This window comes from Sapajus apella, unplaced genomic scaffold (genome assembly GCF_009761245.1).
Source record: "Sapajus apella isolate SASKATOON/1434 unplaced genomic scaffold, GSC_monkey_1.0 scaffold2, whole genome shotgun sequence".
NCBI classification, from domain to species: Eukaryota; Metazoa; Chordata; class Mammalia; order Primates; family Cebidae; genus Sapajus; species Sapajus apella.
Window position 1 is genome coordinate 4,589,983 of NW_022436942.1, and position 18,264 is coordinate 4,608,246.

General features: G+C 37.3%; 1 protein-coding gene across 9 annotated transcripts in view; it reads left to right on the forward strand.

Annotated features, from left to right (window-relative positions):
• SOX5 (SRY-box transcription factor 5) overlaps positions 1–18,264 on the forward strand; it is a 1,011,218-nt gene that overhangs the window by 12,248 nt on the left and 980,706 nt on the right. Inside the window, exon 1 of one of the 9 annotated variants that reach the window (XM_032284217.1) lies at positions 7,283–12,855. The exons of the other annotated variants lie outside the window; for them this stretch is intronic. The gene's annotated coding sequence lies outside the window, so the exon portion shown is untranslated. Of the gene's footprint in view, positions 1–7,282; positions 12,856–18,264 lie in introns of those variants that run through there. 9 annotated transcript variants of the gene reach the window in all.

Genomic DNA, 18,264 nt, shown 5'->3' on the forward strand with positions numbered 1-18,264 from the left:
AGGAAAGAAGAAAGAAAGAAAGAAAGAAAGAAAGAAAGAAAGAAAGAAAGAAAGAAAGAGAGAGAGAGAGAAAGAAAGAAAAGAAAGAAAGAAAGAAAGGAAGGAAGGAAGGAAGAAAGAAAGAAAGAAAAGAAAGAAGGAAAGGGAAAGAAAGAAAGTTTAACTTTGCACTTATTTTCAAAATAATCTTTCTGACATTTCTTCAGAAGAGAGAAGTGGTGTATTTAGCCGTGGAGTTTAGTATCTAGGGTTGCTTCTAGGGGGCAGGGTTAGAATAAGAGGGCAAGTTGGAAATAAATGTCGCAGGCAAAAGTTTAGAAATGGCTCAAACTGTTTGAAAGATGAGGTCTCTAAAGGGGTCAGTGGAGGTTGTGTTTGGCCTGAGTCCAGAGCAGAAGCCAGAAAGGTAAATGGGTTATAAGGAAGATCGGCAGAAGCCAAGACAGGAGTTAACAGCATAGGTGGCCGTCTTATGACATCAAGACCTGTCCACCAAAAACCATTTCCTCCCTGGCATACCATCATGTCGGCCCTGCTCCTGTCTCACTTGAAAGCACAGTTGACATTGATGTTGATTGATAAATTATTGTTGTTAGACATTGTGCTAAGCAGTTTATTTTTATTGAATTTTCCTAATAACTCTGACATAGGTACAGATGCTGTCCCATTACACAGCCAAGGAGACTGAGCTTGCTCAAAGTAGCGTAGCTAGCAAGTGGCATAGCTGAGATTTGAACACAGAGTGGGCTGATGCTGAAGTCTGGGCTCTTGCTCATTGTAACATACAAAACATATTTTAAGTCCTGTTAAGTCATCCTCAAAATGATGCTTGCATTTTCCCCTTTCTTCTATACTCACCTCTTTCACCCTGAATCACTGCAAAGTTCCCCAAACTAGTATCTGTCCCTAGTCTGCTCTATTTACTGCTATTAGGCCAATCCTCCTGACATGCTATTAATATTTAGAAATATTTCTCAAACATTCAGAGTGCCTACCACACATGGATGTGACTAAGATTCTGAAGTCTGGTTTTTAAGGGCTCTGCAATGTCTCCAATTCTGTCTTTTCAGGCTCATGTTTGAGACTTTCCTTTCAAGAATAATTTGCTTGTGATCTGGCTCAAGCTGAACAGAGCTTCTCCGATGACCCCCATACTATCTGCAACATGTCAGCCCTATTAACTCTTCTCAGAATGCTCATGCAGAAGCCATGCCATTGCACAAAAGCCACTTCTGACACCTGGCCCTGGATTTCTTCCAGGATTACTTCTTCTATCTGCTTTAAATCTCCTCATCAACTGATTTTCCTCGGTTCCCAATCCACTTTGCTCTCTATTTTTGCTTTCTCTTTTTTTGTTGTTTCTTCATTCATTCAGTAATCAGTAAATATTTATGGAGCACCTACTATGAGCCAGACACCATGTTAAATGCTAAAGATTCAGTGGTGTGTGAAACAGGCATATATTTTGCACACAGGGAATTAAAGTCTACTAGGGAAGATAAACTTCAATCAAATAATTATCATTTATGATTGCAAATTGTGGAACTGTATTTCACAGAAGATTATACAGCATACGAGAGAGGTTTCTGATGTATTTGGGGGAGGAGCAATTAGAGGATGAGTCCACGAAGATGTCACATTTTAAAGATGGCTAATGAGGTAATGAGGACAGGAGAAAAAAATCTTTCAAGGTGGAAGGAATAGCACGTGTAAGGGTTCCAAGAGGGAGGGAAAAGAGTGTGTTTTTAGAATTAGAAGGGTAGCGTGGGTAAAGCAGAGTGGAAGGGAAATCGATGGAGATGGGGTTGTAGAGCGACATTGGGATCAGATCATTAAGCCTTCCCAGCTATGTTATAGAATTGAGTCTTCATAATAAGGGTGATGAAAAACTCACTGAGGTTTCTCAAGAGGACAATACAATTTGTGCCTATAGCCTGTGGATCACATTTCAGAGAGGCAGGAATGAATGGATTTGGGTGAGCTGGAAAGGAGGCTATTGAAATGATTCACACAGAGAAACATGGTGGCTTGGACTGTGGCAGTAGTGTTAGAGAGGAAGGCAAGAGGAAGGATTTCGGAAACAAACACGCTGTGTCAGATGCTTCGTACCACACTTCATCCCCATTCCGCTAACCAACTGAGATGCTCCCACTGGTAATCTCCCATTGTTTCCATGTTTCACAGCTTTAAAAAGTAGGTGCTTAAATTCATACTCCTAGTTCCCAGGGACTCTGCTGGTAGGGAGAAATTTGACACAGAACATATAGTGCCTACTGTCTACGTATACATATTTGCCTTCGCCTCTTTATGTCTTCCTTTTGTACGACTCTTCTCCCTCATATAGATATTCTAAAATCCTACCCATCCCTTAATTTACAAATTAAATTTTACTGTTTCCCGGCATTCTCATCGAATATACTAGCTGAATATCTCTCACTCTGATCTTAACTACCTTTATGGCTTTTGACATCTATCGTAGCGTATTGTAGTCATGTCCTGAGCATGTCTTGTCTCCTGAGAGATATATATTGTGAGTTTGTGTCAAGGGATATCAATGCTGTAGCTCAATATTACACTGCTGTTTTGGAGTTTCCTTTCTAGCTGGGTTATTTACTTAAGCCCTCTGAGTCTGATTCCTCATCTGCAGAATGGGTATAATTATATTTACTTTATAAAACCATTATGAGGAATTAATGATAGAATGAATGCAAAGTACTTAAAATAATCTCTGGCACATAATGAATCCCAGCATACAATAACAGTTTATGGTTTAAACTTAATTCCGTGAAGTCAGAACCCTGTGTCTTATTACTACTTTTGTCTACTTGTACCTCGGTGAATATTTGTTGAATTCAGATTTGAATTTAAGTCTCATTTCTGCCAGGGGATACGAATACTGTCTAAATAAATTTTGATACTTGTCTGTAAGAACTTCAAGTTGATAGGGGAGCTAGTAACAGAAACTGGTTATTTGTTATTGTGGTAAGTATAGTGGTAAAGAGATAACCCCAGATAGAATATTTTGAGAGCACCGAAGAGAGGTTGGGGAAGGTTTTCTAAGATAATTGATGCCTGAGCTGGGTATTTTATTAATCAGTTAAGTACCTATTAAAATAATGTGTGCACATAATATAAAACCCAAGGCTAATAATAAGAGAGTGTTTTTGTCCTACTGACAACTCTGCCCACTCCATTCCTACTACTTTCAATTCTGTATTTCTAAGTGAAATGTTTACTACTTTTTTTTGATTAAAAAAATGTTAGATATCAGTTGACTTCCACTATGTGGCTCCTTATACTATACTCGTCCTACGTCTGCTTCCTAAAACCACACATTTTTTCTCTGATTGTTCCAATATAATTTCTTTTTTTGTTGTTAAATCAGTTCAGTAACACACTTACTTTGACTATGTAAAAATTGTCTGTGTATTCCTGAGCATATTACATACTGATTACTTTGCCTTTTTTTAAAAAAATACAACTTATTTTGTTTCCTGGAGTTAATAAAGGCCTATGCCCAAATCTTCCAAAGTTTTACCGGAAGTACTCCGTGTTTACTGAATTCCTGAGCCGTGGTTTACCGGGTATGTGGCATATCCAGAGCGGGCCCTGGGGGAAGTCAGCCCTCGTGCAAGGACAATTTTATTCCTGGTAGAATTTACAGTTGTTGGATTCAGGTGATGAAAGGTTCACCAACTTTTCATCCGCTAGATTTTTTACCTTTTGTGCAGATGAAGCAGCCACTTATTCCCTGCCCTTGGACATTCTGCTCCCACCAACCTATCCTTACTAAGGCTATGAGTTCAGCTAAGCAAGGCAAGAGGTGGTGCTCTGAGAAAGTGGGAGTGTGTTCCAAGAAGAGAGGACAATCTGAGTGAAGAGGTGTGGCAGTGAGAGATAGCATGTTGTGTTCGTGGAATTACAGATAGTTTGGTGTTAGTCAGGGCAGGACTGGCTGAGATGAGGCTGTGATGGTAGGCAGGGGTTAGATCAAGGTGATCTTTTTATTACAGACTCATATGCACTAGATTCTGTCATGTAGGCCATGGGGAAACTTACACTGTTAAGTAATGGGGTATGTTTTACTTGTGAATGAATGACAGAGTGAGCAAAAAATGGAAAACTAGCTCCTTAGGTCAGCAGTTAAAATGCTGTCTTTGCACTTCCAGTGACGTATTAATATTTTAGGGGTACTCCATCAGGCAAATTGTTAGAGCACAGATCCCCCAGAATACACGCACATGCCCAGAAACACACAGACATTCACAGTTTATGTACATGTGTTGCTACTTTAGTTAATATTCAGGGCCCAATAAACACTGAGAGCAGGGTCCAGGTTGAACGATGGTAGCTCTAACAGCCATGTCAGAGTTTCCTGGAGACCTACTCTGCCATGTAGATTTGCATGCAGTGAGTTTCTGGGAGGGTTTGCAGGGACACCACCTGTGAGGGGGTGAGGGAAAAGGACAGACAGGAGGAGATGTTGACTGTGATGCAGTTGAGGCTTCAGCTTGCCCATGGGAAGCTCTGGAACTGGATGGCTGTTCAGAGATGTTCTGAAAGGAGACCCAGAGCCAGGTGATTGCAATTGAACATCCGGGTGGGATGTGGGCCATCCCTGTGGAGGGGCCACAACAGTAATCTAGGGCTATTCTTGGTAAGGCACTGAGCTGGGAGCCTCCAGCAGTCAATACTCCTGGCGGCTGGCACAGCACGTGCCGCTGGGCACCACACCACTGCAAACAACCTTTCTGATAACTTCTCTATTTTTTAGAATTCTAAAATGCAGATGCCAAAGAGCTAGCACTTGGTCCATGAGATGCAATTCTGCCATTTTCCTGGGTTCACTTATGTTTGCATTATTAGTATTACTTGAAAATCTGTCCTTTTTTTTTTTTTAGAAGGAAATCTTTTTAAACCCCTTGTCCATTTCATGAGGGTTAATTTAGCTAAATATTAGACAGTGCAATTTATAATCCATTTCCTCAAGCACATGAAAACTGTTATGTGTGCCAAAATGGTGAAACAAGAGAGTAGAGCATTAACATTAACTTCTTCCTGTTGTGAAAATGAGGGCCCCAGTGGCAATCTATTAGTGATTAGATTAACAAATAAAACCTTGTAGATCATCTTCAATTTCTGGCTTTGGAGAAAAATTTCTTTATGGAATGAAACCAAGGCAACATTTTATTGATTGATTGATTGATTTTTATTGTACTGTAAGTTCTGGGGCACATGTGCAGATCTTGCAGGATTGTTGCATAGGTACACACATGCCATGGTGGTTTGCTGTTTCCATCCCCTCCCATCACTTACATCAGGCATTTCTCCCAGTGTTATCCCTCCCCAACCTCCCTGTCCCCTGCTGTCCCTTCCCTAGCTCCCCCATCCTCCAACAGACCCCAGTGTGTGATGTTCCCCTCCCCATGTCAAGGTAACATTTTAATTGGTGGTAGGACAGCTGGTTGGACCTAGACATATGGTAGCGGTGATGGGGTCTCTGTGTACTGGGTATAGTGTTGCTCAGTGGACAAGAGGTAATCAGTCAGGAAGTGTAGTCCTAGGATTTTTGAGGTTCCCAGGTGGGCATCTAAGTCAGTACTTGCCTAATTTTTCTGATCATCTATGTAAACCCTCAATAAAAAATATATTACTCTACTCATGGCAAATACATAGAAAGGGGATAAGATAAAGAGGAAATAAAGAATACCTATAAAATGAGAAATGTAATTAGAAGCTATAATATTTTCTTCTAATATGCCATTGGATTTTTCTTCTTTTTGCACCCACTTTGAATACTACTGAACTAGATTTCTAAAGCGTAAGTTATGTACTAAATGGGGACAAAGTGCATTGTAGGCAAAATTTGGCAAATTAATGGGGTTGACTTATGCAGCTATTTAAATGAAGTAGTATGAGCTCCAAGCATTAAAAAAGTGAACTGAAGAAAAATTAGGTTTTAGAATAGAATTGGGATGCTTTAAAATGTTTTTTGAAATCATGGAGGAAATGTGTGTGTGTATGCATGCGCGTGTATATCTGTGTGTATGTTTGCACTAGCCAGGGTCATAATGACTTAGCGTTTCCTCCTGTTTAGCAATTCCTCACAATTAACTAAAAGGTTGGGGCCACACTGACACTATTACCCCTCTGTATATCTGGCACTAATTTACGACCCATATCCTGCCTTATATCCCAGAATGCTTTGAATGTTCTTTCATTGTTTTATTTTTTTTCAGATTTATTACTATATAAATCAGTTAACTGCAATAATGAAAAGATATCTTTATTAGTGTCATCTCTGCAATAGAAAAACTGAAAAGACAATACCATCCATAAATACAATAATTTCTTTCCCCTCTTTTTGGAGTTTTAAATGTTTATACGCATTTTTCTGGTAAAACTCAGCCTCGTTTATAAGAATTATCCTGGAGTCATCTTGTACCTGAACTTAACATAGCTTCCTTATTAAAATCTTTTATTTTGCTAATAAAAATCCATTTCAGCTATGTTCTCTTTTTTTATATTTAACAGTATCTACTCACAGATATTGTCTGCTTTAAATTTCTTGGAAGAAAGGTGATAAATACATTTCAGGTAGCATTATGATTACTTTTCATTATAGGTAAAATTAAAAGGTAGCTGGATTTGGAACCAGTATATAGATATCTTAATAAGGATATGGTAATCATGGTTCAGTCCCCAAGGAAACCTAATCACATAATCTTAAATATAGTTAATAAGTTAAAAGGCAGAACCTTGTTGTGCTAGCATGCTATCTTTAAAATAATAAAAATTAAGATTCTTTAAAACTATATGTACAAATGATCTTTCCATTGTTTAGTGAAGAGTGTAGACTGTCTCTCAGAAAAATATTATGACTTGAACTCTTCAAGTGACTCTATTCTTATTTGTTATTAATTTCTTTATAACTATTTGCATTTGCATATTGATTTTAAAAATTTTTTCGAGACAAGTCTCACTCTGTCGCCCAGGCTGGAGTGCAGTGGTGTAATCTCAGTTCACTGCACTGCAACCTCTGCTTCCTAGGTTCAAGTGATTCTCCCACCTCAACCTCCCGAGTAGCTTAGCCCACACACGCATGCCACTATGCCTGGGTAACTTTTGTATTTTGTGGTAGAGATGGAGTTCACCATGTTGGCTGGGCTGGTCTGAAACTCCTGACCTCAAATGATCCTCCTGCCTTGGCCTCCAAAAGTGCTAGGATTACAGATGTGAGCCACCATGACCAGCCACGTGTTGATCTTCATAGTAATTTAAAATAAACAATGTTGTATTTTATTAATCTTAACTTCTTATTCATTCATTCAAACATTTTTTATTGAAAGTCCATTTTTGGTCATGTATGAATTGAGTAAGGGGGTTACAATGGTAAGCAGAAGAGATTTGGTTCCTGCCCTTATGGAGCTTTCAGTCTAGTGAGGAAGATGGAGGTGAGTCAGCTGACCATACCAATAGCCTAGAGAGATGCTCTGTCCTCCAGTATTGTTGCGACTGGTAGCTGGATTGTTCATTCTTTTAAAAATCATGAATGCATAGAATCTTAAATAAATGGTATTTACATTAAACATTTCATTATTTTTAACTTGTGTTGCTTTATTAATTTATCAGTGTTTTATTGTTCATCGATACTTACCAATTTGGCAAGTAATTGGTGTAGAACTCAGACTTAAGTATGGGTCTCCTGAGTAATGACTCTTATTATCTTCTTGGCTAAGCCACACCCTTAATATATATTGAACAGTTCTTAGTTTTGATTTATTAAAAATGGCAGGAGAGCCTAAAGGCATTTAGCAAACAATCTAAGTGCAGAATTTGCTAGTTTTAAAAAGTTTTCATCCCAATGTTATGAAGTTGACACCTAATATGGTGGTTTTTATAAACAGTTTGCCTTTATTCTTTCCAAAGCATGCAATTTGGTGTCAATAAAACATTCATTTTGGCCCTTATATTTCCCTAATTTTGTCATATTTAATTAATGTATATGATTATAGTAACAAATGACATAAACAGACTTGGGGTGAAACAGACAAAGTGGTGAGAGCAGGATTGTGTGGGTTAGTAGAGGAGCCTTTTTGCTATTAGGGTGCCACGTAGGCCTATTGTATACTTTGCAGAAGAAATGGAGCACTTTAGTTTCTCTGGCAACTTGGGGAATGTAGGTTGGCTAAGAACGTTGTACTATAAATATGTATAGTGATAAGTGCTATCGAGTGTATTATGGAAGAAAAGTACAGGCAGCTATAAGGAGATATAGAGTAGCTGGATTTATTTTGGAAGTCCCAGAAGGCTTTCATGAGGATGAGCCATTTGGGGTATGGTATGAAAAGCATTAAAGGTCAACTAGGTGGAGAAGTTGTGGGTGAGTAGGGATTGGGGAACAGCACATACAAATCTCTGCAATGGGCTAAAGCTTGGCTGTTAACGGACGAGGAGAGCGGTGTGGGCAGGGCACAGAAAAGAAGGACCAAGGCTGTGAAGGATGAGGTTGGAGGATGCAGCAGTCATATCATGTAGAGTCTTGTTGGTACTCTTAAGCCTTTGGGTTTTTAATCATAAAAGCATTGGAGAGTAATGAAAATATTCAGAATTGCGATTTAAAAAGATTACTCTGGCTGTCGTTTGGAAAAAGGAATAAACGGACATCAGGTAGTGATCAGAGTAGCCTAAATAAGAAATGTCCTTATTCTGCAAACTACCCATTGTACTGTTCTTCGTGGCCTGCTATGTGACTAAATGGGTCTTTGAAATACTAGAGGGAAAGCAGAGCCTAAATTTATCATAGTTTAAATCTTTTTATCACCCAGGAAGACCTGGAACAGACTTTTCCATACTCTACTCTTTTACCCTTTTCTGCTTTTACATTTGTATTTCTGTTCACTGTTTCAGCACATTATGTTCTCAAAACAATAGGGAAAAAAAGAAAAGTCATTCTTTTAAGCTTGTACCATGCTATTGACTTTCTTTGAAAGGAAAACAAGTATGTTTATTTTATCCCTGTGAGGCTAAAAATTAACCATGAAACATCCTTCTTTACTTCTAAACTATGTGTAACAAAGAAATGCTTTATTGCAATTTCATCAATAATTCAAATGCGACTTAAAGGAAAGTAGGGCAGCTAAGGAAAAAGCACACTTGTTCCATAATTGAGTCGATTAAATAGTATTGAGTCCCATTGTCATAGTCAGATTGATGAAACAACTTTTATAACTATGAAGGTCTACTAAAAAATAAAGCCTCAGAATTGTAATGCAATGTCATGGACACTTCTTCATTTTTTTTTCCATTGTAAAATACAAATAATGAAAGCAACCTTTTACCAGAGTGTAATATTAAAGGAGCAGCTTTTGAAAGGTGCTCTCATCAGAATATTAGTAGTTTTCAAGGCTGTGCAGTAATAATCCAAGCTATTTTGGAACTGTGCATACATTAGAGTTCTGGTGCAGCATGATACAATAATGTGTGAAAAAGTGTAAGATCACACCTTGTTTAAATTTGCAGCTTTTGTGCATAATCCCACAGTGAGCTCTTGCCAGATTTTTACTGTTAATAGGAGAAAAAAGTTTATAGAAGCCTACAGATTGGGGCTTGTTGTAAATATCTGACAATGAAAATAAGGTTTTAAAAAAATTGCATGCCATCTTTTTTGAAAGATTAAAATAGTTATGTTAAGTTTATATTATGTATACTATTTTGCAAATCAACTTATGGTTGGTTTTACCCAATGGAAGCTTCAGCATACACATACATAGTCATCTAAAGGAAATATGTAGATTTGCTCTATTTAATATTTGCAGGGTATGATTGAAAAGTACAGAGTTTGATTTTTGCAAACAACAATTGCATCATAATTTATGCATTCATATTAATGTCGTTTTCAAAATTGTCACCCAGAGAAGCAAAACCCCTTTTCCAATGATGCCATTGTTCAAAACATTTTGGAAAAACTTCCTCTCTCAAAATTGTCTTTTGAATTATTTGCAAGCCTGACTAAAACATCCATCTCATTACTCTCTAATCGCATTTTATACCAAGATTCATCATCTTTTTTTTATTCACCAGAATTGGCTATAAATGTCTCTCTGAAATGATGAAAATGGCTAAAATTGACTTTCAAATTATGAAATTTGTCACCATTGAGGATATTTAGAAGTGAGTGTGCCTGCCTGTGTGTGCACAGACTTAGAAAACAGTTTCAAATGAAGAGAAAAATACTGTGAATAATGGCTGATTTTTAAGTGAGTGGTGTTCTGAGGCAACCGTGAACACGGTAAAATACATTTGAACTTAGGTGACAAGGTGTGTTTGTTTAAAAAAGTCACATTATCTTTTTAAGTGTACATTAATTTTTACAACGTATACAAAGAAAATGTGAATACATCTTTTGGAATGCAAGGCCAAAAGCCTTACATAATTAGCAGTATACTTTATTATTAAAACAATTAAAGGATTAAGCAACTACAGTGCTAATCCTATGTTGGCAGATTCTTCAGATAAGGTCCTTACATGGGAACATCTCTGTATAATTTTATTTAAATACTGCCATTGACTGTCTGATCTGTAAGTTATGTGTATTCATCAGCATCTTACATGATTCATATTAATTTTTATGTCATTTGAAGGCCCTAGTAGGTTGGTAGCACTTGGAATTTTCATTTCAGTTCACCTCTTCATATAAATAATTGATCCAGTTTTCAAAACTATTAGTAGTTTTTAAATTGTTTTCTTAGCCATCAGTAAAGAACCCATATGGTTACATGTGCTTGAAATGTAAAATAACTGGAATGAATTCCAAATGTTTTCTTAAGAACTCTGTGGTCATTCAGTGTTTATGTGTTGAATGACTTATGGGTAAAATGAAAATGAAGTAGGACTATGTTAATATATGTATCCAGAAGTTCACCATTTCTTCCCACTTTGAACATCTTTATTGTGTTTCTTCTTAAATATGTACGAAATGAAAGAAATGTTTGCCCGAGAGACTTAGGTGGGAAGTTTTTCTTTTCTGAGTATTAAGGAGAGGAGACAATTAGAAAGATAATTTTGCTGTGGTCAGTTTCTGTACCATCTTTGTAATGTCTGACTTCCAGCTTTAATGTACAATAGGAATCAAATGTCTGTATTTTAAGAATGTCATTGGTAGCTTTTTGAAAGTTGATAGATTTAAGTGTAAACCAGTGTTTGAACATGAAGCTCTGAAACATGCTTTTGTAACATCACCTTTCAATATAGGTAACTCAACAGTTGGAGACAATAAAGACTTCTTGTTTAACATGGTATGTGATTTATATACACTAATCTGTGTTATAGTAATTATTTTATCCTGGTTTACTCCCTGTGTTAAAATTTCTTTATTTTCTGGCTTCATACTACCCTTTTTTTTTTTCTTATCAGAATGCATGTATTTGACTTTTCTAAAAATTTTAAAGCACAGGATTTATGTGGCACTTGTTCCAAACTTATAGGTACTTTGTTCTTTTTAACATGTTGGTTTATATTAATGAAATTGGCTAATTTGTTTTTGTAAAGTTTTGTTTGCTTAAAGGGGGGGATCAATTCTGAGGGGCTAAATCAAACTGAACATGTACTATACCTTTAGTTTTTTGGTAAATTGATGTTACTTATTAATTGCCATGAATTGACAACAAATGCCATATTTGAAATTCTATTGAGAGAAAATCTAACAATGTGATATTGTTCATTTGTGATATGGTAATCTTTCATTAACAATTTCTAAAATCTGTTTCAGATTAGAAAATAAAATCCCAGCATGCTTTTTCCCCACTGATAAACATAGATTTAGAAAGACTGTATTTTAAAGATGTCATAGTACTGCTAATCAAAAGAGTTAAGAGTTTTAGTGTGTAGGAGTTAGGCTAGTAAGTAATGTTTACATAATCCTGATAAACATTTCCCCATGACTGAATTTTGAGTGGAAAACTTGATTTCTTAAAAGGCTCTAAGTAGAAGAAAAAATATTACAGCCTGTCTTCTTAGTGTGTATAGTGTGTGTGTGTGTGTGTGTGTGTGTGTGTGTGTCTGTGTGTGTTTAGATCCAGCTTAATACCAAGTAATGCCAACATCTGGCAGAGAGATGGAGATCTGGGAATTTGTTGCTTGAAACCCTGGGACAAAGTGTTCTGATCTGACTGGCAAACATAGCTGTGGACTTGAACTGAAATCTTCAGGGGCAGAAACGTCTTAAGTGTCTGGAAAATTGGCCTGTTGAGTCACCGTGAAGGCAGTAAAACAAAACTAATTTTAAGCATGTCAAAGTTCAGTGATTCCCTCTGGAATTCAAACTTTTTTTAAGAGTCTCATGTGTAAGTGAAAAGGGTCAAAGTTGATGCACTGTTACAATGTTTTGAATGCTTTCCCTTCAGAACAGCCACCCAAGCTGGGATTAGCATGAGGAACTGCAAGGCTGGCACTTCAGCGTCTGGGTTAAAAATATTTTAAAGCAGTAAATGCAGTCAGTACAGAGAGATCCCTGGGAGCCTTTCTATTCAAAAATGTGTGAGCTCAGGGCAGCGACTGCAATGTAATTTAGGGCAGTGTATGCTTCACAGCTTTGGAGAATATTGCTTCCCGTTAATGTTCCATCGGAGGATGGTAGGATAGTAGTAATTTTAGAAGGTGGTATTCCTGTTTGTCTTACGTCGAAAACTTCAGAATAAATAAAAGGAAACATCAATCGACCAAGAAATGTAACTGTGGAAAAGTACCAATGAATCTAAATTTGAACTGAACAGATACAAAACCAGCATGGGTGTAGGAATATTTTTAAGGAGGAAGCTGTGGCAAAAGCAACTTCCCAGGGAATGGACTGAACAGGTATGTACAGTGTGGACAAATAGTCTGCAGAAACTTTCGAGAAAATGCCTTGTCAACAGGGAGGTGCTTTAACTGTGACTAGACGAAATGCCATTGAGTATGTGAATGGAGGAATTATTTTAGCACATGGAAACACAGGAGATTTATTCTCAGTAGCTGGCATTCAGGTGATATCTAGATAACCTAAGCAAACTAAGTCATTAGCTAGTCACAATTCCTTGAATGAGATCGCATTGGGAAAGTCTGCTGGCCTGACCCTGAGGTGTGCGGTTCCAGGACTTTTGATGCTAAAATGTTATGTACTGCAGTTGATGGGATTGGACAGGCATTTTCTCAGTCTGAAGATTATGTTGCTGAGCAGAATGAAAACTAAACAAGATTCTTAGACATTAAAAAGGACCTATCATTTTATGAGTTGTGTCTAGGAAATGCAAGAGGAGCATTGACTCTGCCTTCACGTTTTTGGGACTCAGCTAAAAACTCTGGGCTGCTATGGAATTTGGCTAGGATCCAGAGTCTGCTAAACTCCCTGTAAAACTTTGGTTGTTCTTATTAGCTGTTTTATTTTTCCTTGTTACCAGTAGCAGAATAATTCTGTTGCTTTTCATCATCAACCTATGATATTCACTTTGAAGAAGCTTTAATTATTTAGTTATTTATTCAATAAAGATCAGTTATTCCAATTTGAGGAATTACATTTTGTATTGTGTTTACTTTGTCTCCAGAGCTATGAATTCAGTCATGTCTATTTATTTTAATGAGATAAGCCAGGAACACGTGATAATTTTTTTTACCAAAACGGAATAAAAATGCACACGGAAGAATGAAAAGCCAATTTATTATTGTATGGCATGATGACTGTCCCTTCTACAGTTTTCAATCAGAAAGGGACCTGAGTTGTGCTGAAAGACGAGAAGATGACATGCATCTTCTGCATGTTTTCTTCCCGAGTATAGGTGAATAGAAAGTGGTCTTTGATTTGAATCCTTGAATTCAGCTGTGTTTATAAATAACATTACAAAGACTGCTTATTTTAACGCAGTGATGAAGAATACAGGAGAATCACGTATTACAAAGCTTAAATTAGAAAAAGTAAAAATGACAAAGGTTTTCAAGGACGGGTGCTAGGACTGTAATGCAGGCATACTCTTAGTGTGAGTTCTGAGACTTCTCTGAATCTTAATTAGGGCCAGAAATTTAACTTTTCGAGCAGGGCTTTCGAAAGTAAAATTTATTGACTAGCTAGACTGTATGAAAATATAGAAGCATCAGCATATTCCGTAGTCGAATTCATTATTTCAACAGGACTCGTTGATAGTTTGATCACAAATGACCTCTTTTAAAAAAATGTGTGTTGCTCTGAACTTTTGCCCTGCAAAACCCTACAAGTCTTTGCAAGAAGCGCTTTTGAAGGGAAGGGTCTTAAATCGGTCTGATAGTAAAATGCCTTGATCCCGACATCTCTCTCTAGGTGCTGTCAGCTGTTAAACTTGTGCTAGCACACTGCTGGTTCCCCATGCTGTGCTGATCCTTTTGTTTAACTGGCGTTTCTCTTAGCTTTCCCACTTAAACTAGCTATCAGAATCCTATAGGTCAACTAGACAGTTTGCCTTATCGCAAGCTCACCTGAAACATCTTTTGAGGTAGGGCCTATGATTTCATGACAAATAGTCACCTCAGTGGGGAGCTACGGAGCTCACCTCTATCTTCCAAGGGTTAACAGTAACCTATAATAATAATTTGGTGACACAAAATGCTTCTTTTTGTGCATTACCTATTTCCAGAGGCCTAATTTAGGTTTGAATCAAAATGGATATCACAAACAGTACAGCTTCCTGCTGAGAAGCAAAGTGCTACTGAGAGACTTTCTGTGATTCTTTTGGTGGCATCTGGGAGGGGTGAAGGAACACAGGGTGTGTGTGTGTGGGGGAAGCAATTGTCAGCTGCTTATAGTGGAGCTGGGACCAGCCGTGGTAGAGAACGGCTTTCAGAGGCAGAATCGCTTTATGGAATGGTTCTATCAGGAACTGAACTTTGTTCTATTGCACTTGATATGAGGCAAATTTTAGAACCAGGAAAACAGCAGAAGTGGTTACAACAAATACCTTATTTTTCTGTATGATTTCATACTTCATGTTCTAGCAGCAGTGACTGCATTTACCCAGCTGTAAATACAAAAATAATGATATAGTGCCCAGAAAGTTTTCAACCTTAAGAGTCTGCTAAAACTCTTAATTCCCCATCACAAAATCTTTGGCTGTGCTAGTGCAATTGGAAAGGCAAGCAAAGTTAATCTGTCAGCAGTGTGTCCTGTCTTCTCTAACCTTTTACCCTCTTTTCAAATCACTTGTGACTACCCCAACATACTAAGACATCCTCTATTGTCCTAGTTCTTCTCACAAAAGAAAGCAAATTAAAAACAAACAAGTTTATCATGATTTTTCTAAACTATACCCAGGAGTATTTGTACTTTAAATAGAAACTTATGAAGGGTTGTTTTTCATCAATGTTTAGAGTGAGTATTTCTGCCTCTGTGGGTGAGGAGAGACAGGAAAATAACAGTATTATTTTGCAGAAGGGGTCTTCCAGTGAGCCCTCTATTCCCAGAACATAGGCGAAATTCCCAGTAATGCTAAGCCGAGAGCCGATTTTAGCCCAAATATGGGCTGGTAAATGACCTGCGTTTTAGAATTCAGTGATGGAGGTGGTTGTGCATTTTCATGCCTTGGGCTCCATGGCAGCTTCCAGTTTGGGCCTTTGCCTTGGCTGGGTCTGGTTCTTGTACCTGGTAAGGAGATGGGAAAACCTCATGGAGCTGGGCAAACTGACAAAAACTCCATCCCAGAATTTTCACTCCAGCTCTCACTTTGACATTTTGCTCTTGCATGTTTTCTGAGAGTGCAGGGTTTTTCTTGGCTTGCTGCTTCCCCAAGCGGCCAGCCCTTGCCTCCTCTCTGGACTCTGGGGATGTGTTCTCAGAATGCCCATTTCCCACCCGCCCCTGGGAGCACCATGAAGCAGCAGCTGTCCTTGCTTTCCCAGCCCCGCTCCTAGGAGAGGCTTTGGGTGCACAGGCTTCTGTCACATACTTAATTTGTGCATCTCAAGCACAGCTTGCCCAGCTCTGCATTTTTGGCTCAGTGAACACGTTAAACCTCCCCATATAGGTGTTCATCTTGGGGTACACCCATGTAGGGATAATAGATGTTATGCTTTCTCTTTTCAAGGACTCAGGTTTAAGAGTCTCTAGTTAATGGCTATTGGAAAAAACATTGATTTTTAAAAAAAATGTGCTGTAAGTAATGTACTCCTGACATTCTTTTTGATTCCTTAAAAAGCTGTGTAAAAACCAGAATTTTAAGCAGTTTCTTAAAGAATGCTTTTAGACATATTATATCTACTTCCCTATTTAATTGACTATAATTCATTTTGTAAACGTTAGTCTTTCGAAGCAGGAGGACTTTCTACCACCATGGTCTAAGAGTTTGGCCACTTTTCTGAGGGATTGCTGAGATCTTCCTTGTAACAGCAGCTCCCCGAAGAAAACCAGAGACGAGAAATAACATGAAACCCTCAACTGCAGCTTTTGTCCCATTTGAATTGCAGTGGATAATTTTCAAAAACTGCAAGTGGGGTGATGTTGTAAGATGGACTTCTAGCTCTCTTTCAAAGTTTCTTCCAATTTGTCTGCTTATTTCAAAATCTTTACCTAGAATGAGAAAATATTCATGTAGTTTAATATCCTTTGTTTTCATGGTATTGTTTTATATAATGATTAGCGGGGAGAAATGGGCAGGGCCGTGCTTTGGGATCTGAGCCTCCTTTGGACCCCATAGATGTCAATGGACTCATTAGGGTTTAGCCAAGTTTTATGCATTATTCATAATATACATTCACAGCGTGCACACTAACGACTGTCTCCTGTGTCTGCTTAGTCAGAACCATTTGCATGCTGTAATATGGAACCATAATACAGAATGCATTTAGCTACATTTTCTGTATTATCTTTAATACATATTGTCATCATATCCTGTTATGGGGTATGTGGTGAATGTGTTTAAACAATAGCATGCACTTGTACATTATGATTCCATAAAAACAAATGTATAATAAAAGTCTTGATGGAAGTAATTATTGCATATGTGCAATAACAGTTTTTTAAAAAAGCTTTCATATTATTTCTAGTTTTTTATTGTTTGATTATCTAGTTATTTGTTTTATGTTGTTTTATGCCTGCTGGACTGATGTCCTGAAAATTTTAATTTTGAAAACAACATACCTTCTTTATCCCTCTCATATCTTACCTCATTAGTTTCCCTAAATGCATATTTAAAAACATAATATTTAAGAGACTTGATGATTAGGAAAAGCATGTTTACTAACTACCAATTAAAGATCTTCAGGGTATTTGTTATAAAGAGCCTGTGCTCCATGTATCAGCAGAACTACATTGTGTATGTGAGAACTTAACATCAAATTTTTAGCATCAAATTGTCTTCCATATCCAAGCTAGAGAATTTCTGAGTTCTAATGTCAATGAGTCTAGCTCATTTAGGGAAGTGGCATCTTTAGTGTGGAACAAGTTCCTTTACAAAATGGAATTGACCATGGATTAATTCCAACAGAATATCATATTCATTATGTCTTTTTTTAAACCCTGTGCTGGAAAGAAAGAAAACCTAGAAATGTATCTATATATCACAGGTATGAAGAAATCAGATAATGTATTGAAAACTTTAACTGATAATTTGTTGAAAAGTTAGAAACTAATTGAGGATATAGACTCCTATATCAATTTAGGTTGCTATAATGGAACTAGTTGGCACAGTGAAAGGATTCATTGAAATTGTGAGTTTTTTCTTTTGAGAGGCTACTGGTGGTTTTCCAGTAGTTGGAAGTCATTTAGTTTCTGGTTACCTACTAGTAAACTCATTTTATAATGCTCACTTTGAAAACCCTGTGATTCATTTAGTGTCCTGCAAACCGAGGGCTTTTCTATATGACCACTTCTTATTTCATTATGAGATCATTTAGGAACAGATTCGTGGAGTTAGAAGCATGCATAAAATGGTAGTTTTAGTTTGAAGGGCCATTAGTCTTTTTGTTGCTAATGATAACTTTTATCAGTAATCTGTTCTACTTGGAATCAGTTCTATAACATTTTAGTTTTTGCCAGACATTATTGGTGAGTTTATTTTAGATAAAAGATCTCACTGAAAATTTGAAGGCTATCCACTTGTATAATGTTGTAAATCATCCTTGTCTTGTCTCCCCTTTGCAGGGAGTTTGATATTATGCATCCTGATGAAATGGTTCTTGGGTTTGTGTCTGTGTTCTTCAGGAATCTGGAGGAAATATAAACTTGATACAAAGTCTAACTAGTAGTGTTTTTTCTGTCTGTATCAGTGC